This window comes from Ailuropoda melanoleuca, chromosome 10 (genome assembly GCF_002007445.2).
Source record: "Ailuropoda melanoleuca isolate Jingjing chromosome 10, ASM200744v2, whole genome shotgun sequence".
Taxonomy (NCBI): Eukaryota; Metazoa; Chordata; class Mammalia; order Carnivora; family Ursidae; genus Ailuropoda; species Ailuropoda melanoleuca.
This window is the reverse complement of record NC_048227.1, coordinates 64,897,565-64,921,940: the sequence shown is the minus strand read 5'-3', so window position 1 is coordinate 64,921,940 and position 24,376 is coordinate 64,897,565. Positions and strand designations below refer to the sequence as shown.

The 24,376-nt window shown below is 41.4% G+C and overlaps 1 protein-coding gene and 1 pseudogene across 2 annotated transcripts in view; one reads left to right on the top strand and one right to left on the bottom strand.

Moving 5' to 3' along the window:
• Window positions 1-24,376, bottom strand: part of NT5DC1 (5'-nucleotidase domain containing 1) — a 145,171-nt gene that overhangs the window by 34,848 nt on the left and 85,947 nt on the right. The gene's annotated exons all lie outside the window — the stretch shown is intronic.
• On the top strand, window positions 15,213-15,262 carry LOC117804281 (annotated as a pseudogene).

Sequence of the window (24,376 nt, the reverse complement as noted above, 5' to 3'; positions counted from 1 at the left end):
TAAATATTCTTTCAATCATTCAACACATATTTGCTGAATACAAATGACGAATAAATATTCAAATAACGCACCAGAAATGTGTTGGTGTGAAGCAACAGAGAGGGGAGTTGGGTTCCTCAGAGTCACAGAAGAGTTTCAGAGGGAACACAGATTAGAAGGCCCGTCTATTACAGCCTTTTAGAGGTGCTGGGATGTCAAACAGAAAAACCAGGTAGAAAAGGCTAGAAGGTACTGCCGTGGACAGCAAAAAAGTGGAAGGGCTTCTCATCCCTGAGGTGGGCCTGCTGGCTCTGCCCTGCTGAGTCTTTGGAGACTCCAAGGGGTCAGTCTGAGCTCTGAGGCAGATGGTGCCAATATCTCCAAAGTTCTGGTCAGACGCACCCACGCTGCCTGACAGTGTGCCTTGAAAGTTGTGTGTACTTAGCAGACGACTGCAGGTTTGACTGAAATGCTACTAGATTCATAAAGTACTTCAGAGATACTGTCTCTGGGGGCTAGCACTCATAAGCAGATGAAGAGAACCCAAGTTCCTACTTTCTTTAAACTGCTAAGAAAAGGACACAAGCATAAACAAAACCACAGGAGAAAGAGCTTGTAATGAGCGTTGAGCTCTGCCACAGATATGAGCTATGCCTGTAATGCTGGACAATCTCACGCACTTCACATAACAGATATGAAAGTAACACCTCAAGAAAGCGGGAGACAGAAGAGTCTCTAAGCAAAAAGACAAAATGCAACAAAACCAGGAATGGTAGCGAACCCCACTGTCTGCTTGCCCCGATCCACCCCCCTTTTTCTCTGCTGGAGATACTGATTTTCTTTGAGGTTTCATCCTCCTCCGAGGGCCTGAGTGCTCAGGGAGGGCATGGGTCTCCATCAGGGGAATTCCTGCCCCCTGCAGTGGATTGCTTAGGAAGTGCTAGAGACCCAGGCCCGGCCAACGGGACCTGACAGCTCTGCTGGGGGTCTCTGGAGTCATGCACACACCGCAGAGAAGAAATCCACATAGCGGAGTATTCACCCCCTCCTCCACACTGGACTTCGCTTACACATCCTCCCTAGAGCCGCAGCCGCTATCCCCAGCACAAAGCACAAGCCTGACAGACCCAGCATGGCCAAGGGGAAATCTGAAAGGAACCTGGGTCCCCCGATGATATCATTAGATCTCTAATTAGGACACTGAATTAACTAGCCACTGCTGAAGACACGGCCCCAACTGTGGACTTCTGGTCACATAATTCAATTTAAGAACACCTTAAATATCAAGGATATCTATTATTTGCAGCCTACAGCATCTGTATTCAGAACAGGGTGTACTGCAAGTATTAATCACAACCAGACCAAAAAATAACAAAAGAAAAAAACCATGTTACAATGTAAGAATAATATGCATACATCGGGAGACCGAGAACAAAAACACAGTCCACGCTCTTCTTGTATTTCGCCCTACAGGAACACTGAATAAATTCCCAGGATCTCTTACAATCATACAACTCTGTAGCGACCCTTAAAAAATGTTTTTCAGAGAAGAGAAGGTACTAGTAAGAAAGGGCTCATTTAAGAAAGAGAAAATAATAAAATCAAATAGTCACTTATCAAACTATTCTATTCTTAGCTATCAAAGTAAATGGCAGAGGCTGTGTCTCTCTCAGAATGTATTATACCTAAGGGAGTCATAGGTGAGATTCTTTCACCAGAAAAAGCTTTTGCAGCAACAGAAATATTATGGGATGGATAACAAAAGATTTGTGGTATATAACGCTGAAAACACATATTAAGGGTATTCAGAACCAACAGCTGAGAAAAAGGCTGTTTTCCATAGCTATGTGTTTAGTGCCACCTAGTGATCAAAATATAAATGACTGCTACAAAACGAATCCATTTCCAAATGAGTACAAAAATAAAGCACATGCATTTACATACTGTTTTTGAAATTTCTTGCCTACATTAGTTTTACTCGTTTTCTTTAATAAGCTTAATTCAAAAGAGTGCAAACATAATACTTTAGTAGGAGAACATTACTCCCTGAGGCAATGGTATGGGTGTCTTCATTTTGTTCACAAGCCAGATTAGAATGAACAAACTAAAATAGCCAAGTCCTGTACAAACAGATACCCAATGGCAGACTACGGGTTGCTCTTATTATAAACGATCACCAACTGTTGTTGGGGAATATATTTTCATTCTCTTGTAACCTCAAATCATTAAAGAAATGGATATAATTACACAAGTACACACTCATCTTTTTTAAAATTTATTTTTATTGAGATATAACTGACCTACAGCACTGTGTAAGTTTAAGATGTACGATGTGCTGCTTTGCTAAATTTATATATTGCAATATGATTACTACCCTAGTGTTAGCTAATACCTCTATCATGTCATGTAAGTTTCTTTTTTTGTGTTGAGAACAATTAAGATTGAGTCTCTTAGCAATTTTGAAGTTTATAGTATTCTTGTCTATAATACACTCTCATATTTTTACTGAAATAAATCAAGCTACTAAATCAAAGGAGTTAGGCTGAACATACTACACTGGATTATAACTGTCCATCAAATTATCTCCCTGCAGTGCCTGTAAACTCCTAAAGGTAGGGAGCCTGTCTTTCTGCTTGGCACGGAGCAGTCATTCAATGAATGACTACTTAAATCAGTGTGGGGGCAGACACAGGAATATTTATGTTTACTTAAAGTCAAAGTAACAAGATGAATTGTAACATACAACCTGTGACAACAAACGATATTATCCATGCCCTGTCGAAGTCATCCTATTGAGAGTACCTTTCGTTTTTTCCCTACCCTTATTGAAAAAAATAATCCTGTTTAATTATATTCTTATACTGATAGGTTAACATTGACTGGACAAGACAGGGAGTTTAGACCTATGGAAGAAAGAAAGGGGCGGTCTTTTTTGCTGTCAACTCACAAAGTAGCTTGTGTTGTCACTTAACTTCAAAGGAATTCTCTTTCACGGCCACTTTGTGCAACTCATTTTCCTGGCCTTTCCACCCATCTTATATCCTTAGACGCTGGTATTTTCTATATCCAGATGGGATTAAAAGTACATTTTTAAAAAAGCTAGTACTAAAGAACAGAAGTTTACCTCTCTTTACATTAAAAAACTGGTTAATATAGAGTCATGAAAATAATAGCAAAGTGCTGGAATGATCTGATATGCACATAAAATGGCCTGCACGTATCACACGTGACTGAGGATTTAAGGACCTCTTGTGGTTAAAAAAAAAAAAAAGTACAATTTGAATATTAAAAATTTACTTTTTAATTTTAACAGACAATTGTGCTACATCACTCTTTCTATCATCACGGAATAAGCAGGCATTTTTCTTGTTAACCGTGTCACTAGTTTTTGTGTGATTCTGTGGCTGGAGTTTTCAAAGCTCTTGGCCAAGGGGATTAGAGATGCCAGGATGCCAACACCTCCACCATCAGACTCCAATTAAGGTCTGTTGTTGTTTCCAATGCAGAACATAATACAGGAGAGACTGAAATGTTTACAACCTTTACAAGTTATAGAACAGTCTGCTAGTGGATAGCTAAAATGTTTAGCTCTAAATTGTTTAAATGTACTTGCTGTAAGAGATGAGAGAATGAATTTTTTTCAAGATTTTATTTATTTATTGGACAAAGATAGAGACAGCCAGCGAGAGAGGGAACACAAGCAGGGGGAGTGGGAGAGGAAGAAGCAGGCTCATAGTGGAAGAGCCTGATGTGGGGCTCGATCCCATAACACTGGGATCACGCCCTGAGCTGAAGGCAGACGCCTAACCGCTGTGCCACCCAGGAGCCCCGAATTTTCTGAAATATACATATACATACTTTACTTTGGGCCAAGAAATACTAAAATATTTTTTGAAGGATGAGAGAGGTAATCAATTGGTTAAGTATGTTCTAAATTACTTTTATTTACAGAGGGCAAAAGATGAAACAAATTTAATATTAGGATAGATTTCCTGTTTATGGTCCCTATATGGTTTCTATCTAATATATTCGTAAATAAAGAAATCTAGAATATTTAGATTGAGTAAAGTGAAAAATCTACATGTTAGATATAAAAGGACAACACAAAAGAATTGGAAAATGAAGTATATAATATATTGAAAAACATAATTTATAAAATTTATATTTTAACAGTATTTGACTTCTATCTGTGTATCTGTGCCCTACTCAAAAGATTCTGATTTAATTGGCCTGGGCTGGGTGATGACATTGGTATTCTTTAAAAACTCCCCAAGTAATTTTAAGGATTATTGCTCTAAGATCTAAATACTAGAACTCTTGCTATTATTATCTGTATATCCTGCCTGCCTCATTGTACCTCATAGGCTCTCAGAGAACAAGGGCTTCTTAATTTTACATTACTTTATCACCTAACATAGAGTCTTGTACATAATAGGCAATCAATACATATTAATTGCTGTTGATGTGTGATGTCACACGCAGGCATGAACACTGAATCAGACCTTGTCTGATAAAGAGAAAGTTGGTGCATTTGACCTGATAGGGGAATAGAGGAGGTCATCAGTTACAATGCCTGAATCTGTGATTCCCAAACCTGGGAGCACAACGATGCCTGTGGAGCAGGTGAAACAACCATCAATTCCTGTGCCCCACCCTAGAGATCCCCGATAGGCTCCGAAGATTCACACCTGGCCAATCAGACACTGGCAAACCTTTGAAATAGGGGGCGGAGAGGGACCATTGTAATCTTAGTCTACCCCNTCAGACTCCAATTAAGGTCTGTTGTTGTTTCCAATGCAGAACATAATACAGGAGAGACTGAAATGTTTACAACCTTTACAAGTTATAGAACAGTCTGCTAGTGGATAGCTAAAATGTTTAGCTCTAAATTGTTTAAATGTACTTGCTGTAAGAGATGAGAGAATGAATTTTTTTCAAGATTTTATTTATTTATTGNCTGCACCTACACCTCCAAGGTGATGTCACAGTCTGCGAACTTTAGTCACAATGAACACCCATTTCCACAGCGTCTCTCCTCCTCTGACACATTATCTCTCTGCTTTATGTATATAATCTCGCAAAAAGTGATTTTAAGAATCTTTCAGTTCTTTCAGGACTTCTGTAGGGTAGTGATTCTCAAACTTTAGGGTATGTTAGAATCACCCAGAAGGCTAGTCGAAACACTCCTGGAGTTTCTGATTCTGTATGTTTGGGTGGAGTTTGAAAATGTGCATTTCTAACAATTTCCTACACCAGCTGATAGTCTAAGGACCACACTTTAAGTATGACTGCTGTAGAAAACCCTTATAAAACCACATACTTTTAAAAAATCCTTTTCCTCATAAAAGAACTCGATCCTCACTATTTTGGCTAAAAGTGCAAAATCAGAGTAAGCATGTTTAATGTTACCTGATGAAAATTCTCAAACCTGTATCTTATGTTAAAATAAATCTAAACTAACAAGGTTTTAAGTTTTTAAAAATTATTTTTATTTCTTATAATGGAAAGATATATTCAAGGGTGAATATCTGATGGGATTTTTTTCACAGTATTATTTTACATTCTTTTCCATTTATTAATCATGGGTGTAGTAATTTTGCAGGCAAAGCAGAAAAGCCCATGCATTGGAGTTAGACTGACCTAAGTCTGAATTCCAGGTTTGCCACTAATGGCTGTAGAAGTCTTTCCTACTTCACACATGTCCGGAGTTGGGGGTCAACCATGCCAATCCTTTGAATGTGGGCAAGCCTTTTATTGCTTTGACCAAGAGAATGTGGAACAAGTGACACTGTGTTAGTTCCAGGTGTGGCCCTTAACTGGCCAGGAAACGCTAATTTTCTGTCTCTTGGAAGCTGGTGTCATGTAAAAGGTGCAACCAATCTGAGACCACCACGCTGGGAGGAGCAAGTCAGATGAACTTAAGTGTAGGTGCTCTAACTCCCAGAACTGTGAGTGCGTCCCCTTACACATCCAGCCTAGTCAAGCCTTCCGATGACTGCATTCCTGCGACCACCCGGGAGACCCCAGGTGCAAAGCACCTGACTCAGTCCAGAATATCATTGACAATAACAAACTGGCTTCACGCTACTATGTTTTGTGGCGGTTTCTCATGGAGCAACAGAGAACCAGAACAAGATGCTTAGGAAAAGTGTCACAATTCCAATTATTCCATCTATGCGATTCAAGATATAATGAGAAAAAATTCACAAATGCTTCTAGAAATATCTGAAAAGTAAACAGCTCTAAATTGTTTTTATCTCCAAAGAATAACTCAAAGGTTTCTACTGTATATATATTTACAAAACATAAATACATGTATAGCTTATGTTAATATAAATCTTTTGAATGGTTTAAATAAAATTAAAATAATCTCGTATTTAAGACAAATCTTACATAGCACTTCCGACTTCTCACATACTTTAAATGTGAGCTACTTAGAAACTGAGACAGTAAAAACCAGTTGCTGAAATACCTACAGGTTACAACAGATAAAAAATTAAGTCTTTTGAGATGTTTTCCTCCCATTAACCTCAAATCAAAAACATTTGAGGTTTCTTCAAAAGACCAATTGGTCTTCAAAGAAACATTCATTGTAGAGATTATATTTTATCACAAGGGTGCACTGTTTCCTTAATTACTTTAGTTGGAACATCCTGTGTCTTCAGAAGTATCTTTTCTTACTCATAAAGCCAAAAGTATGCAGAACTATGACTGACTGGGAGGAACTCCACTTCCGAACACACACAAGGATTATAGTCACCAAGGGTTACTTGTCCAGTATCTGGTCTCACAGGGTCTGATACAAACGGGAAAGCCCTGCTAGGTATGGAGTCCCAGGACCCCCAGAATTTAGGGAAGCAGTTCTTTTCATGAGGCGTTACTCCGTTTTCCACCACACGTTCCACGCAAATGTGGCCTGCATCAGTGTATCCTCTGTATGTTTTTGTAAAATGCCACCTGGCCAGTTACTCCATCATCGATTAAAAAGAAAAGGGAAAAAATACTAAAGTTTAAATTAGTGAGCCATTTTAGTTCAGATAATTATTCTGGCAGAAATTGTACTTTTGTAATATAAAACTTGAAATTATAGACTTGATAAAATAGGAAAGTGGTAACATCTCTTTAATAGAGCAAACACAACTACACAGGATCTATGTGTAATGCTCAGCATTACTGCTTGAGGGGTCTTGAGGAATAATAATGCCCCAGATCAGAATTCTTTTTTTTTTTTAAGATTTATTTATTCATTTGGGGGGGGGAAAAGAATGTGCATGAGTGGGGGGAGGGGAAAGGGAGAGGGAGACAAGCAGACTCACTGCTGAGCAGGGAGTCTGATACAGGGCTCAATCCCAGGGCCCCGAGATTATGACCTGAGCCAAAATCAAGAATCAGACACTCAACCAACTGAGCCCCCTAGGTGCCCCCCCAGATCAGAATTCTTAACACAAAGTACCTACATGGGCTTCAGTGGGTGAATGAAATCCTAATGCTGTTTGCAACACTGTGCTCCTCACTGTATCTGTGCGTGTCTCAGAGAGCCGAGCAGCTCCGGATGCTCTGGTTTACATCAGCTTCCTGGGGCTGCGAACATAGGGCGCCCGAGGAGTTAAGAACCATAGGTTTAGATTTCCCAGACGAGAGCAGTCCAATATAAGAAAAAAAAAATTCAATATGCCCCGTTTGTCATTGTTAAGAGAAATCTTACACATAGGTCTTAGAAAAAAGGAGATTCTCTGTAATAGTTGATAGAGAATTTCTACACAAATAAATATAATTCCTGGACCACTCTGTACTTTGCTACATGTGTAAAGTCCAATAAACATACATTTATTTAGGGTGGCTAAAGTATTGTTCTTGTTAGTTTGTGGGTTGAAAATTACCAAATGTACAACTTAAAAACATATATAAAACATAATACTCTTGGGGCGTCTGGGTGGCACAGCAGTTAAGCGTCTGCCTTCGGCTCAGGGCGTGATCCCGGCGTTATGGGATCGAGCCCCACATCAGGCTCCTCTGCTATGAGCCTGCTTCTTCCTCTCCCACTCCCTCTGCTTGTGTTCCCTCTCTCGCTGGCTGTCTCTATCTCTGTCGAATAAATAAATTTAAAAAAAAATCTTAAAAAAAATAGTCTTAACATTGAAACTACACTGATGTTGAAAAAAACATTATTTAAAGAGATTAAATTATTGATTTTATTAAATGATACATTCTTGGTATAGAACATTCATTGTACTGGGTTTTCTACTGCTGTATAAAAAACCACCTCACACAACGGTTTACTTAAAACAGCAGTATATTACCCTATCTCGTGGTTTTGAGGGTTGACGGGCTTCAGCGTTCAGCTGTGTGGCTCCCACTTGGGGTGTGTCAAATGTTACTGGGTCTGGAATCATCTAAGGATTCCTTCACTGGCTGGCTGGCACCTGGGCTGGGATGGCAGGAAGCACGAGTGCTGGCGAAGCACCTTTCTACTCAGCCAGCCTGGGGCTTTACCACAGCGTGCCAGTCTCGGGATGAGCTGGACTCGCCCCAAAATACTGAAGTAAAACCTCCAGGGACTCTTACGACATAGCTCTAGAAGTCTCACGGGGTCACTTCTGCTGTATTTTACTGATTAGACGGGGCCAGCTCGTTTTTAAGGAAAAGAAAACAGAAGGGTGTGAAGTCTGGGAGGCATAATTCATTAGGGGCTCTTTTTTCAGACCAGCTACCAAACATACAAATATTTTGGTGTGATTCCTGCCAGGATATGCTCTATTCATACGCAACTTTATGGCAATTTTAAGCATACCACATATAGTTTTTTTTTACCTGTGTTTTTTTGTTCACCATCATATTTGAGCAATTTCCAATGGCATTATCATTTATTTTAAAATTTTAATGGTCTTAATATCAAATTTTATAAATGGACTTATATACAGTTATCTGTTTGATAATAATAACTGACATACTTTGAGTGCTTATTTTTGCCAAACACAATTCTAAGACATTTACAACTATGAATGTATTTAATACTTATAATAACAATCCTGTGAAGTGGGCCCTCTATTATTCCCATTCTGCAGCTGAGGAAACAGATGCAGAGAGTCTGAGGAACCTGCCCAAAGCTACAAAGCCAGAATGTGGCAGAGCCAGGATCTGAATGTAGCCAGTCTCCTTTCAGAACTTGTGCGGTACTCCCTCTCCAGAGGGTATGACGTCTGGGCACTCTATCACTTCAAGGACACCAAACCCCCCCCCCTTCTTTTTCTTGTTTGGCATATGGTACATGACTTCATAGTTACCACAGTTCAAGGCCTTTGAGATTGATGGGAATTCAAATAAGTGAGAGTCTGAGACTTGGACAAATCAAGTTAAGATTTCCACAGGGGAAAAAAGTATCTACTGACATGCACTCTAATTAAAGTTACAGTATCTACAACTGGAAGGGGCCTCAGAAATCACCTACTTCAACCCTGTCCTGTTACAGATGAATTAATAGATTCTAAGTTGTAGGTTTTAAAGATGAGTAGAGACTACAGATTTTGCTCGAAACTAGTCAGTGACAAATCTGGGAATGGAATACGGTGCTCAGGAATCCTAGTTCACTAAACCTTAGGTAACCCTCCCACTTACATAATAATGTATGTTAACCTCGTTGCTTACATGTTTGTTTTAGATCTAAATTATCTGGTGATCAGTGTCTATGAAAGTAAAATAACACATTCAGAAAACGCAGAGGGGCACCTGGGTGGCTCAGTCGATTAAGCATCTAACTGCTGGTTTTGGCTCAGGTTGTGGTCTCAGAGTTGTGAGATCGAGCCCAGCATCAGGCTCTGTGCTGGGCATGGAGCCTGCTTAGGATTCTCTCTCTTCCTCTGCCCCGCCCCCTGCTCTAAAATTAAAAAAAAAAAAAAAAAAAAGCAAAAAGCAGAGGTCAAGGTCCTTAAACATCGTCCTATTTTGCTATGTAATTACTGAATAATGGGCTCTTCCTCAGAATTCCTAGCGGAGTACTTTGTAGTTACTAAGCTGAAGTTATCCATGTAACGATCCTTGAATAGAGATCTTACACTGAGATAAGAAACAAAACAAAACCATTGTATTACATTAAGGGACAGATAGTATTGCCCTTCCTGGAATGCACTGTCCTCCCTCTGCTGATTAGGTGTGTCTGCGGCTCGTCACCAGACCGTGTTCTCCACACAGCCCTCCCCAGGCCCAGTGCCTCTGAACACCGCTGACGGCATGCACTGCACTACACACTAGTAAACACCTCTAGTAAGTGGTCTGTATACTTTTCTTCCTCCCGAGACTGTGCGATCTTTCAGAAAATGAACTGTCTTTACAATTTTTACATTCCTGAAGTCTGGCAAACAGTAGAGGATTAATAATGGTCGAACTGTGTGTGAGGGGAGAGCTATTGGACAAAACTTACCAGGTGATCATAACGACCAGAGTTGGCCAACCACAGCTTGCCAGCTGAGGAAAGTTTTTTACAGCTGAACACGGTTATCTAAGTATCTACATAAAGCCTGGTCCTCTGCGAAAACATTTGCTGATTCCTGATATAAATATGGTATTTCATAATTATAGGACAGGAACAATAAACAACAGTTATAACTTAGTATTAGAAAGTACCAAGAATAATTACTAAGTTCATTAATCTGAGACACTTTTTTTTTTTTACAAGATTTTATTTATTTATTTGTGAGAGACAGAATAAGCACGAGCAGGGGTAGGAGCAGAGGGGGAAGCAGGCTCCCCGCTGACCAGGGAGCCCGATCCCAGGACCCCAGGATCATGACCTGAGCCGGAGGCAGATGCTTAACCAACTGAGCCGCCCAGGCGTCCCTTGAGAGACTGTTTTAAGGTTATGTAGCCTCTCAAGCAAAATGAATATTCAAAAATCATTAGTGGTAAAACTGCTTCTTGAAAGATAATATAAACACCTTTGCGTATTTTATCATTATGGCAGATGCCAGGCATTTTGTACTTGCCCCTCAATTATTCTCTGGCCTGGGTCCTCTAACAGTCTGTTCTACTGGGCCAGAAGAGGGTTCTCCTTGGTGAAACAAATCTAAATATGCCTTTGTCATTGTCTTTATGATTCTGGTAGACTTTTTCAGTCTCTGAATCGAATGTTTTCAGGCCCATTTGGTCTGCTTGTTAATAGAGCAACAGCACGGGTCACAGCAAGGCACCGCAAGCCCACGGCTGAAAGCTAACGGCTGGTAATATTTTCCTGGTTAATGTCAGAGGAAGTAGAAAGATCCAAGAAATGCACATGATGACATGATGACATCATCAGAAGGACCTAAAGAGCTTGTAGCCTGGGGTGAATAAAGGCACTATTGCCGAAACAGAGCCTTACAAATTAGCTGCAGAGGAAACAAGAATGTTTTTCTTGGTACAGCAAAGTAAAGATGCCTCCAGGTAAAAACTGGGACCAGTTTCAGGGGCTAGCTTCAAAGAGATACACTGTAAGTTTCATCTCAGATAGTTTCTAAATGTATTTGCCAGGTACATACCCATCTAAAAGGTTTTGTTTTCGCCAGAGGAAGCAGGCCCACTGATGATTCTGATTTGAAACCTTTCACCTCCTCCAGAAGAAAGCTGGAAAAAATGAGAACTAAAACAGGATAGCTTGGGGCAAAGTAGGCTCAGAGAGGTGCCAATGCTTATTGCTTTTTAAAAAAGTTACCATTGAGGCGCCTGGGTGGCTCAGTCTGTCAAGCAGCTGACTCTAGATTTTGGCTTGGGTCATGAGCTCAAGGTTGTGAGATCAACCCCTTGTCGGGCTCTGCGCTGGGCATGGAGCCTGCTTGGGATTCTCCCTCTCCCTTTCTTTCTGGCTGCCCCTGCCACCTGGCTCACACTTTCTCTCAAAAAAAAAAAAAAAAAAAAAAAAAGAGTTACCACTGACTTCTCTAGGTCTGAGGCACACAGAGCTCAGAAACAATCAGGAACAAAGGAGTCATAAGGTAGATATTATAGGGTACATTTAATACAAATTTCTTAAAAAAACCTGCCTCCCACTGAGGACTCAAGTGCTCAAATAGAACTTTCACTGTGTTTCTTCTAACCCAGTCCTTCTCCTGAAGTATACAGTTGAAAAGAAAGCCCAGACAGCATTTTAGTATATACACACTACCCTAAATTCAGCTCCCAAATGAACATAATCAATTCGTGATGGGAAGGCAGCCCCATGGCTACAATAATCCATCAGGAGACAGAGCGGAGAGGAAGCCTGGGGACACGGCTGGCAGGGCTTCGTACCTAACACAGGGGGCAGCCTCTGGCAGAGTGGGCAGGCTCTCAGGGAGAAAACAGCGGGAACCTGGGCAGGAAGGCTTCGCAGGTGAGGAACGCTGGGTATGGCCGGCTTCCAGAGGGTATTTGACTCTAGGCAGCACTCTTTACCTTCTCTATTTTCTCCTCTAGCCGGATTCCTTTTATTTCTTTCACTGTATCTCCTTCCAGTTTTGCTAAACACAGCCAGTTTGTATCTCGGCTATTTTTCTGAACTAACAAATCTATCGTCCTATTAAGACGATAATCATATGTATTCCTTAAACACTTACGATAGGAGACTTTTAAAACCAAAAATCAAAAAAACAATCCTGCTGGGTTAACATGAAAAATCTTAAAAATAATGTTAAGGATTCATTCTTTACATATATCTAATCATATATTAGTAAAGGTTTTACAAAAAAGATATTTTTCTGCTTTCTCTCTTTATTTCTACGACTATGGATGCTATTGATGTTAATATGAAACGTAGGTAGAGAATTATTTTTCTCACTCATTCCCAAAACACACAGTTGACCTACTGAGTGCCTATTTGGGGCCAGGCACTCTGCTGGCATCCAGGACACCAAGATGGCTGGTTCCCTCCTGTAAGAAGGCCTCAGTGTGGCAGGGACAACTGGAACTGAAATGCAGTCCAAAGTGCGCGGGGCAAGGCAGACGACCAGCCTGCCAGCACTGCTGCTGAGGAAAAGAGCCACTTCTCAGGCAGGCAAGGTGAGCTTTCGAGAGAAGGCTGAGATGTAGTTTGGCCTGGGTCTGGGAGGGGCACTCAGCATGTGGTGAAGGGGGGAGAAGCACCTCAGCAGAGAGCAGACGCAGACCACAGGGCACGGACTTCAGGGCGGTCTGCCCGAAGGCAGGCACAGGTTGTCTTCCTGCCTAAACAACAGGACGGATTTGCACCCGTGCCTCCGCCCAGAATGTCTGCTGTCCGGCCCCTCCCACTCTTCACCTCAAATTCAACTCCTTCTCTGCTTTTCTCAATTCCACTTTGCTTTTGGGAGTCTGCTCAATTCCTACTTTTTCTCATTTTTTCTCTCCCTTGAATATGCCCACCACTGTGTTCTTGTTCACATGCTCCAACTCTTGTTCACATATTCTATACTGTTCACTAGCTGCATAATAGATTTTTACCTTCCCCTTAAGCTCCATAAAGCGATTTTCTTTGTGCCATTATCATGATTAGCATTACAGCAACTAGATTCTAGGAACACAGAAGACATTCAGTAAAGGCAATGCAATTAAACCTTCTCTCAAGGAGGTCAGATATACTCATCTGAAATCTTAGTACACAGTATTATATGGTTTAATAAAATGAGCCATTTCTTCTGTAGTCAAAGGTAAACTTTATTTCCGCTCAATCTAAACGAAGCCTACTTATCATAAATTTTAGCTGAATGGAATCTCAAGGCTAAAAGGTCTTAGAAGTAGTAGAAATGCTGGTGTATACTTAGTGTGTATCTTCAATCTTTCAGAGAACAAGGTACAACAAATCTGCTCTAAGCAGAAAATAGGTCTAGTTATTAAGGCAGATACTCTAAGTTCCCAGAAGACCTGAATAAAAGAACATTGTAATAAACTATTCACTGATGAAAAATTATATTCTGCCTTTCTCTTGACCTAGAAAAAACTTGTTAAGAAAGCATATGACATAAGTGATCAGACTATTTCTTTTTGGAAGGAAAGGCGTCTGTCAACACAAATCCAGAGAACCCGAAAGCCTGCAATTACTCAATAACCAAGAAGGAAACATTCAAAATTCAAATTAAATGAGGCAAATATTTTACTCATGGTGTTTGGCAAATGTTAGCAATAAAAACCAAATGAACTATGTACACTCAACGAACAGAAATGTGAATGGAAGGAAATCTCACCAGACCTCTGAGATGCCCAGAAGCAGCTCAATTTCTCTGAAAACTACAATAAACATTCTTCCTTCCAGATAAAAACTCCATTCAAAATCTCAGAAGGAGTTTAATTTAATGTCTCATGCCAGCAAATAAATCATTTTAGAACAGAGTAGGAGGGAAAGGGAAAAAAGAATTCATGATTTGCAGGTAACTTCATTAATAGCTATTGCTGTTGACTTAAGGAGAATGGCAATTTCATTCCTGCTGAAAAATCTTCGAAGGACAGAGCAGTTTTGTATGGAGCAAATACACACAGATACACACACACACACACACACACACACACTTTACAGCATGTGGTCCTCGGTAGCCCGGATCCAAATTAGACAGTCCTGATTCAAGTTTCAGTCGTACACTTGGTTGTCTGTTGGCTATGAGATGATAATAACAGAAGCCATCCCATAACGTTATCATGTGGATTAAACATGACAATGTCCATGAAGCCTTCAGTGCAGTGCTTGGCACTAGTAGGCCCTCTCTGTTAACCAGCCCAGCTTAAGCACAGCCAGTTAGCTGTGCGATGCTATGAGCTACACGGCATCACAGAACTGCCCGGTTTCCTGATCCTTTCGTTCCACATCTCTTACTGTCTACTTCTATTAACCTTCTTTATCCCTTTCTTAAGGTATTTTAAAGCCTTTTGCAAAGATGTGAATGTAGTTAGTGCAAATAAATACTTCTCTTTTCAAATAAACACTTTTTAATGTATTCTTCAAATATAGAATCAGAATGAAGATGAAAACACAAATAGCTGGTTGATTCCTAAATATGCAGAATCACTGTGGGGTTTTTTTTTTTTTTCCAATTTATTCCATATATTCGAGGAATTCCCTTTGGGAAACTAAATCCAGCAAGCTTGGCCACTCTGTATGGCTGTGTGTAGGCTATGGAGCTCTGGAGGGAGGAGCTCTTTACCCAGCGTATTTCAACCTGCCAGACAATAAGGAAATCATCTTTCCGTAGTAAAATGTCATTTTAAAATTATCTTGTAATTACTTCATATAAGAAAATAGTATCCTATACTCTGGTTTCTCTTCAGATCATATAAATCTTTCACCTTTTACTAAAGATTTCCGTGGAGAAAATAGTATCCTTTTCCAAAGTTGAGACACTGTAGAAAAGTCTGACGTCTTCACTGAATACTATTCCCAAATTCTGTCCCTTCCCTTTGTTTGCCCTTAAGCGGTAACACTGTTGTCATTTTGGTGTATGTCTTTCCATGTAAGTTTTCACAGACATGCAAACACACATATGTATATCACATGCTGGTGTATACTTTTCCATTAAGTTTTTATGAACTTACATACACGCATATGTATTTTATAAAACAGATTTTCTACAATTTGCTTTTTCACTCAGCAGCAGGATTTGGAGGTCAGCCCTGTACTTAGAGATGCATTCTACTGATAACTCCTGAGTACCACAGGCCTGCCATGCATCGGTCCAGTGGCTAGAGACACGGGAACGAACAAAAGCCAAGCTCCTGCCCTCGCAGAGCTTATATCCTAGAGATGCTTCATTCTTTTTAACTATGGCACAGTAATCCATGTATGAACATACCCCAGATGGCTATCCCAGTCTTTTTTTTTAAGAATTTTTAAAATTTATATACTTATTTATTTGAGAGAGAGAGAATGAGAGAGAAAGCAATTTGGGAGAGGGAGAAGCAAACTCCCCACGGAGCAGGGAACCTGATGTGGGGCTTGATCTCAGGACCCTGGGATCATGACCTGAGCCCAGGGCAAACGCTTAACTGACTGAGCCACCCAGGCACCCTGCCGGTCCTCTATCGAAGAGTTCTTTTCATGATTAAAAATTTTAGGGTCAACATCATTAGGGAAGATTTCTTGTGCACAGGTTGAGCATTCTCTAGGGCTTGTTCCTACAAATGAGATTGCTGAGTCAGGATGTACACTTCTAATTTTTTTTTAAACTTTTATTTACGTAGTCTCTACACCCAACATGGGGCTCAAACTCACAACCCCGAGATCAAGAGTTGTATGCTCTTCTGACTGAGCCAGCCAGCCGCCTCTGTACACTCCTAATTTTCATAGCTACATTGAGCTTCCTTCCAGAGTGGTTATGACACTTCAGCAGTACATAGCTGCACACCCAAACACTACTCTCACTGTAGCAAGTTATCGGACATCATTTTTGCCAATCCACCAAATGCAAATGGGCATCCATCTATTATACTGTGCATTTGGCTGCCTCAAAGTAGAGCATCTCTTTGTATCTTTTTTAGTCATCATCCTTCATTCCTTTTGCATTTCTATAACACTCAAGGTTGGGAGTGAAGCACTCACCAAAAAAGTTTGCTGAATTCAACTGGGTGAACTGAGAGCTATCTGTGTCAAACTACTTAAAATGAAAATTCACCAGACACACTCTAAGAGCACTTGGCAAATTCTAGTATTACTACCTCCTCAAGTACTTCTTACCCCACCAAGTGTCTTCAGGCTCACAGCAGTGCACCGTTGTGTCTTACCCAACGGCTTCTCTGCAGGACCAAACTGCAATCATACTGCCCAAAGTGAACTTCCACGTGTTTTCTGGATGGGTCTATGGCAAGCTGGGAGTGGGAGCATTTGATGTTCACTCTGTGTGTGTGTGTGTCTGTGTGTGTGTGTGCACGTGCGCGTGCAGGGGTGTCTGTGGCCTAAAACTGTTAAGCCAGCAGTTCCTGACTAGCTTTTTCCAAAAGCAAAATTATGATTATTATTATAGGTGTTAAGTGGTTCCCCCCACTCCACAAAAAAATCCTGACAATCTCAAGCATTGGTGAGGATACTGAAAATATAAAGTATCGGGAACTCTCCTATACTATACAAGTACTCTGAGAAACTGTCTGGCAGCGGCTACCCAAACTAAACATACACACACTTAGTACCATACAATGCAGTGATTCTCCTTTTACGTACAGATCTGAGAAGAGGAGGAAAACAGGTACATAAGCATTATTTGTAATAGTCCCCAATTTAAATTTACCCAAATGCCTATCAATGATCACATAAATTGTCTAGATGATTACGTGAATTGTGGTATAGCCATAATGGTATCTTGCCCAGTAATGAAAATCAATAAATTACTGTTACAACATTCAACAATATGGATGAATCAGAGACACATAATGTTGAAGAAGCCAGACATAAGAGCACACAGAGCCTAATTCTACTTAAAGTTAGAAATCAGACAAAACTGGTCTTTGCTGTTAGATGTTCCTACAGGCAAGGGATATTGGCTGGAAGGGAGCATGAGCAGGGCTTATGGGGACTGAAAATATTCTATTAGCCGAAAATACGTTCATGTATAACAGTATTTGACAACAGTAATTATAAAAAACTGACACAGTATTTTCATGACCATAACGATGAATTCAAGAAACTAACTAGAAACAAGTGTGATATTAGAAATTAAAAGGTCAGATCAAAAGAGAATCTATGTAACGCAACATCAAAAGACTGTTCAGGATTAAAAAGCAAGCATTTGGTAACTTAGTTTGTTCAAATTTACAGCACATAACATTTTAGATCAATTTCACTATTCCTGTCTCCCAGCATAAAAAGTGTTTTTCTAATATCATAATCTGTGGAAGATAGTTGTCTCTTAAACCTAATTAAAAAGAATTTCTTTGAAGAAGTCAAAAGCCATGTTAGAAGGGAAAAAAAAAAGCCTCTGATGTGATAGCACCCCTACTTGTTTTCTGAATTTTTATATAACTCCTAGTATTATCTGTTACATTTTGTCTTCTCCTCATTCCTTGAAATTTTCCAGTCAAGGACCTGCTGGATAATTAAGAAATGTCACTCTTTCTAATTTCTTCCATAGAGCTTCTAAATTTAGTTGTTCAATTTAACAAGAGTAATGAAAACAGCCGCTGTTTTAATATTATAATGTTGCTCTGCAATGCATTATGAATTTATAAACCACAGTTCCCCTTCTCCCTGACTATAATCTCAGAATTCCATTGAATCTAATGGAAACATCATGTTGACTGGATTTTTTTGGGCTCTGTAAATATCACGCAATCCTGATTTAAAGTGTCATTGAACTTTGCAGGCATCAAATAACAGATTTGTATCTGTGAAAGAAAACAGCCCTTTGTTTTTAGAGTTAAATAAACCTCTTGCCAAAAATAATTTTCTAAAGGTTCAATCTCTTACAGGTGTAATCAAAGACATATGGTTCACTGTCTTCTCATTTCTACCAAAAAGAGTATGGTGAACTAAATTCAGGGAATTTTTTTTTTCCACATGGGGTGTGGAGCCTAATGTGGAGCTTGAACTCACAACCCTGAGATCAAGACCTGAGCTGAGATCAACAGTCGGATGCTTAACCAATGGAGCCACCCAGGTGCCCCTAAACTGAATTTTACTTTATAGTGTTGATCAGAGATCTCACAGCTTTAAATTTAAGTGGGTCATAATTCAGAAGAAACTTTGTGCTGCCTATTTATGTATTCCAAATATCCTAAGCATAAGAAAAAAAGGTTCTCAAAAATAATTCTTCTCTAAAAGAATGGCAAAGAATGGCCAAGTGTCCCCAAGCAATGCTGAGAGATAAACGTGTAAGAGGAACCTGGTCATAATGGAGGATCCCTGCACTGTCTAGACCCATGCTGTCTAACATGGTGGTCATTAGCCACGTGTAGCTATTTAAAGTTAAATTAACTAAAATTAAATAAATTTTGCAGTTCCTGCAACGCCCCAGCCACATTTCAAGTGCTCAACAGCCACACGTGGCTAGTGGCCACCACACTGGGCAGCACAGACATAGAACATTCCATCACTGAGGAAGCTCTCTTGGTTAGCGCTCCTCTAGGTTAACTTCAGTCCACCATTCCTAAAATTATCAGTCATGGCTGCATACAGCGACGGTGTGGCCTTGGATCAAAATAGCAAGCAAACATGATTTGGTCCAGAGAGAGCATTTTTAAAAAGTAAAAGTAGTTATTATATCATGAAACCATGCCAAGGCTGCAGTGTGGGCTAGAAGGGGAAACACTGCCCAGAATCAGGTGGCTCAGGCTTTACACCTGTGTTTCGGCTGTGTGTCCTTGTCCTCACCGGTCAGATTGTGGCCATGTATGACCTTCCCTACTTCTTGGGTGGGATGGATGACAAACAAGCCTAAATGAGAAGTCTTTGGAGAGACATTTAGCACATGTGATTTATGTTATTATTGTCATGTAAAACAGCCACTTGGGAGATCACGGGGAGACTTGACTAAGGGAAATGCTCAGCATGAGCTGAAAAGCACTACTGAGTTGATACCATAGTCACTGGTCATATCAGGGAAACCTCAGTGGTTGATTTATTATCACTAAGAGATTATTACCACTTAAGAGATGATAGAACACTGCTCTTTATAAAATACAGTAATTCTGAATTCAGTTTCTATAATGTACCATGTTCAAATATATACTTACATGCAGTGCTATATGCAAAGAATGAATAAAACAATACTGTTTACTGAAATAAAGATGGTGGGAACAACTTCCAATTACATGGTTAAGTATCATGGCTAAAGCCAAAAGGCAAGAATGTCATAGAGGAAACAGTTCTAGTTACTTACATTAAAACTGTTAACCCTCTAGTGTATTGTTCCTCCGAGGTCTTACCATTCTGAAGGATCTCCCCTCTTCCATTCCTGTTCTGTACCTATCCAGTGGCATTATTTGTTGGGTAGATCTGTTTCCTTCCACAGCGGTAAAGGGGTGGTGCTGCCAGAGCACCTCCTCACTGTTTTTTCATTCTCACCCAAGATAACAGAAACCAAACAGGGAAGTTAAGATGGCGGAGGAGTAGGGGACCCCTTTTTCAGCCGGTCCCCTGAGTTGAGCTGGATAGGTACCAGACCAGCAGGGAATATCCACGGAATCAGCCTGAGACGCAGGAAGATACATCTGGATCTCTACAAATGAACATCTCCAGCGCTGAGTATCGAGGTACGAAGCGGGGAGCCGTGAAACCGCGCACAGATATCGGAAGCTAAACAGAAGGGGGAGGGAGCCGCCGTGTCAGGGCGCCGGGAAGCGGTAGCCACCTACAAGGGGGAGTGGACAGACCGCGGACCCGCACGCTTGAGACAGCAGGCTGAGAAGGGAGCTCCGGGAGCGCACGCGGGACGGCTGGCGGTTGGCGGGCCACCTGCACGGGGGAGCAGGCGGACTCGCGGACGGCACCCGCGAGACAACAGACTTAGAACGCGAGCTCCAGGAGCGCGCGCGCAGGGCGGCTGGCGGGCCACCTGCACCGGGGAGCGGGCGGACCGCGGACCCGCACTCTGGAAACGGCAGACTGAGTCCGTGAGCCGGGAGCGTGCACCACCAAGCATCTCACGGAGCTCCGGAGCTCCGGTGTGCTCACTGGATCGAGGCTGAGACCGGGAGCTCCGGGAGCGTCCGCGGGGCGGCTGGCGGCTGGAGGGCCACCTGCACGGGGGAGCAGGCGGACTCGCGGTCAGCACCCGTGAGACACCAGACTGAGACGGGGAGCTCCGGGAGCCCGCGCGGGGCGGCTGGCGGCGGGCGGGGTTGGAAACACAAAGGACAGAGACGTGCCGGCCCTGGAAGTGAGGGCTGGGACGCCGGGTGTGGGGCGCACAGCCCGGGATGCTGCAGGGTTGAGCAGCACCAACAGAAACAGAGTTAAAGTGGCCAGAACATCAGTGGAGAACGATCCGCGATCCCTCTGTTCTGAGACAGAGGCTGAATTTCAGCCGCTGCTGCTCTCTCAGAAGAGGCATAGCAAACCGCCAGGGAAAGCCGCCAGAGAACAAAAGCCCGGAAATACCGGCTCACAGGGTGCCCATCCCCATCCCCCCTCGCAAGGGACACAGAGACTCTACCCAAACAGGGTTTTCTGAGTACCTGCAGGCAGGCCCCTCCCCCAGAAGGCAGGCTGAAAAATCAAGAAGCCCACAACCCGGAGCGCCTGAGTGGCGCAGTCACCAAGCACCTGTCTTCGGATTAGGGTGTGATCACAACGCTCCGTAAGGAGTCCTTCATCGGGCTTCTCCACCGGGAACCTGCTTCTTCCTCTCCCACTCCTCTGCTTGGGTTCCCTTTCTTGCTGACTGTCTCTCTCTCTCTCAAATAAATAAATAAACTCTTTAAGGAAGAAGCCCACATCCCTAAGATCTCTATAAAACAAGGGCGCACGGCCTGGGTCCCAGTCAACACTTGGGCTCTGGACAACCCTGCAATCTCTCTTCATCAGAATGACGAGAAGGAGAAGTCCCCCCCAGCAAAGAAAAGATAATGAGTCTGTGGCCTCTGCCACAGAATTGGCCTCGGCCACAGAATTAATACATATGGATGTATCCCAATTATCAGAAATGGAATTCAGAGCAACAATGGTCAAGATGATGAGTAAACTTGAAAAAAGCATCAGAGAAAGCGTTGCTGAGAATATAGAATCCCTAAGGGCAGAAATGAGAGCGAATCTGACAGAAATTAAAAATTCTATGAGCCAAATGCAGTCAAAACTAGAGGCTCTGACGGCCAGGGTCACCGAGGCAGAGGAACGCGTTAGCGAATTGGAGGATGGGTTAGTAGAAGAAAAAACGAAAATAGAAGCTGGTCTTAAAAAAATCCACGCCCACGAATGTAGATTACGGGAGATTACTGACTCTATGAAACGATCCAATGTCAGAATCATCGGCATCCCTGAAGGGGTGGAGAAAAACAGAGGTCTAGAAGAGATATTTGAACAAATTGTAGCTGAAAACTTCCCTAATCTAGCAAGGGAAACAAGCATTCGTGTCCAAGAGGCAGAGAGGACCCCATCCAAGCTCAACCAGGACAAACCTACGCCACGGCATGTCATAGTGCAATTCGCAAATATTAGATCCAAGGATACAGTATTGAAAGCGGCCAGGGCAAAGAAATTTCTCACGTACCAAGGCAAAGGTATCAGGATTACGTCAGACCTGTCTACAGAGACCTGGAATGAGAGAAAGGCTTGGGGGGGCATTTTTAAAGCTCTTTCAGAGAAAAACATGCAGCCAAGGATCCTTTATCCAGCAAAGCTGTCATTCAGAATTGATGGAGAAATAAAGACGTTCCAAAATCGCCAATCATTAACCAATTTCGTAACCACGAAACCAGCCCTACAGGAGATATTAAGGGGGGCTCTATAAAGGTAAAAAGGCCCCAAGAGTGATACAGAGCAGCAAGTCACAACCGATACAAAGACTTTAAAGAGAAATGGCATCATTAAAATCATATCTGTCAATAATCTCTATCAATCTAAATGGCTTAAACTCTCCCATAAAACGCCACAGGGTTGCAGATTGGATAAAAAGACATGACCCATCCATTTGCTGTCTACAAGAGACTCATTTTGAACCCAAAGATGCATTCAGACTTAGAGTAAGGGGATGGAGTACCATCTTCCACGCAAATGGACCTCAAAAGAAAGCTGGAGTAGCAATTCTCATATCAGATAGACTGGATTTTAAACTAGAGGCCATAGAGAGAGATACAGAAGGGCACTATATTATTCTTAAAGGAAGTATTCAACAAGTGGATATGACAATTATTAATATATATGCCCCCAACAGGGGAGCAGCAAGATACACAAGCCAACTCTTAACCAAAATAAAGAGACATATAGATAAGAACACAGTAATAGTAGGGGACCTCAACACCCCACTATCAGAAATAGACAGAACACCCTGGCAAAAACTAAGCAAAGAATCAAAGGCTTTGAATGCCATACTCGACGAGTTGGACCTCATAGATATATATAGAACACTACACCCCAGAACCAAAGAATACTCATTCTATTCAAATGCCCATGGAACATTCTCAAGAATAGATCATGCTCTGGGACACAAAACAGGTCTCAGCCAATACCAAAAGATTGAAATTATCCCCTGCATATTCTCAGACCACAACGCTCTGAAATTGGAACTCAACCACAAGGAAAAACCTGGAAGAAACTCAAACACTTGGAGGCTAAGAACCATCCTGCTCAAGAATGACTCGATAAACCAGGAAATCAAAAAACAAATTAAACAATTTATGGAGACCAACGAGAATGAATACACAACGGTCCAAAACCTATGGGATACTGCAAAGGCAGTCCTAAGGGGGAAATACATAGCCATCCAAGCCTCACTCAAAAGAATAGAAAAATCTAAAATGCAGTTTCTATATTCTCACCTCAAGAAACTGGAACAGCAACAGAGGGACAGGCCTAACCCACTGACAAGGAAGGAGTTGACCAAGATTAGAGCAGAAATCAATGAATTAGAGACCAGAACCACAGTAGAGCAGATCAACAGGACTAGAAGCTGGTTCTTTGAGAGAATCCATAAAATTGATAGACCACTGGCAAAACTTGTCCAAAAACAAAGAGAAAGGACTGAGATTATTAAAATTATGACTGAAAAGGGAGAGGTCACGACCAGCACCATTGAAATTGCAAGGATTATTAGAAACTTTTATCAACAGCTATATGCCAAAAAACTAAACAATCTGGAAGAGATGGAGGCCTTCCTGGAAACCTATAAACTACCAAGACTGAAACAGGAAGAAATAGATTTCTTAAATAGGCCAATTAACTATGAAGAAATTGAGTCAGTGATAAACAACCTTCCAAATAATAAAACTCCAGGCCCAGACGGTTTTCCTGGGGAATTCTACCAAACATTCAAAGAAGAAATAATACCTATTCTCCTAAAGCTATTTCAAAAAATAGAAACAGAAGGAAAGCTACCAAACTCATTCTATGAGGCTAATATTACCTTGATCCCCAAACCAGGCAAAGACCCCCTCAAAAAGGAGAATTACAGACCGATTTCTCTAATGAATATGGATGCCAAAATCCTCAACAAGATCCTTGCTAATAGAATCCAACAGTACATTAAAAGGATTATCCATCATGACCAAGTGGGATTCATACCTGGGATGCAAGCATGGTTCAACACTCGCAAATCAATCAATGTGATACATCATATCAACAAGAAAAGACTCAAGAACCATATGATCCTCTCAATTGATGCAGAAAAAGCATTTGACAAAATACAGCATCCTTTCCTGATTAAAACCCTTCAGAGTGTAGGAATAGAGGGTACATTTCTCAATCTCATAAAAGCCATCTATGAAAAGCCTACTGCAAGCATTATTCTCAATGGGGAAAAGCTGGAAGCCTTTCCCTTAAGATCAGGAACACGACAAGGATGCCCAC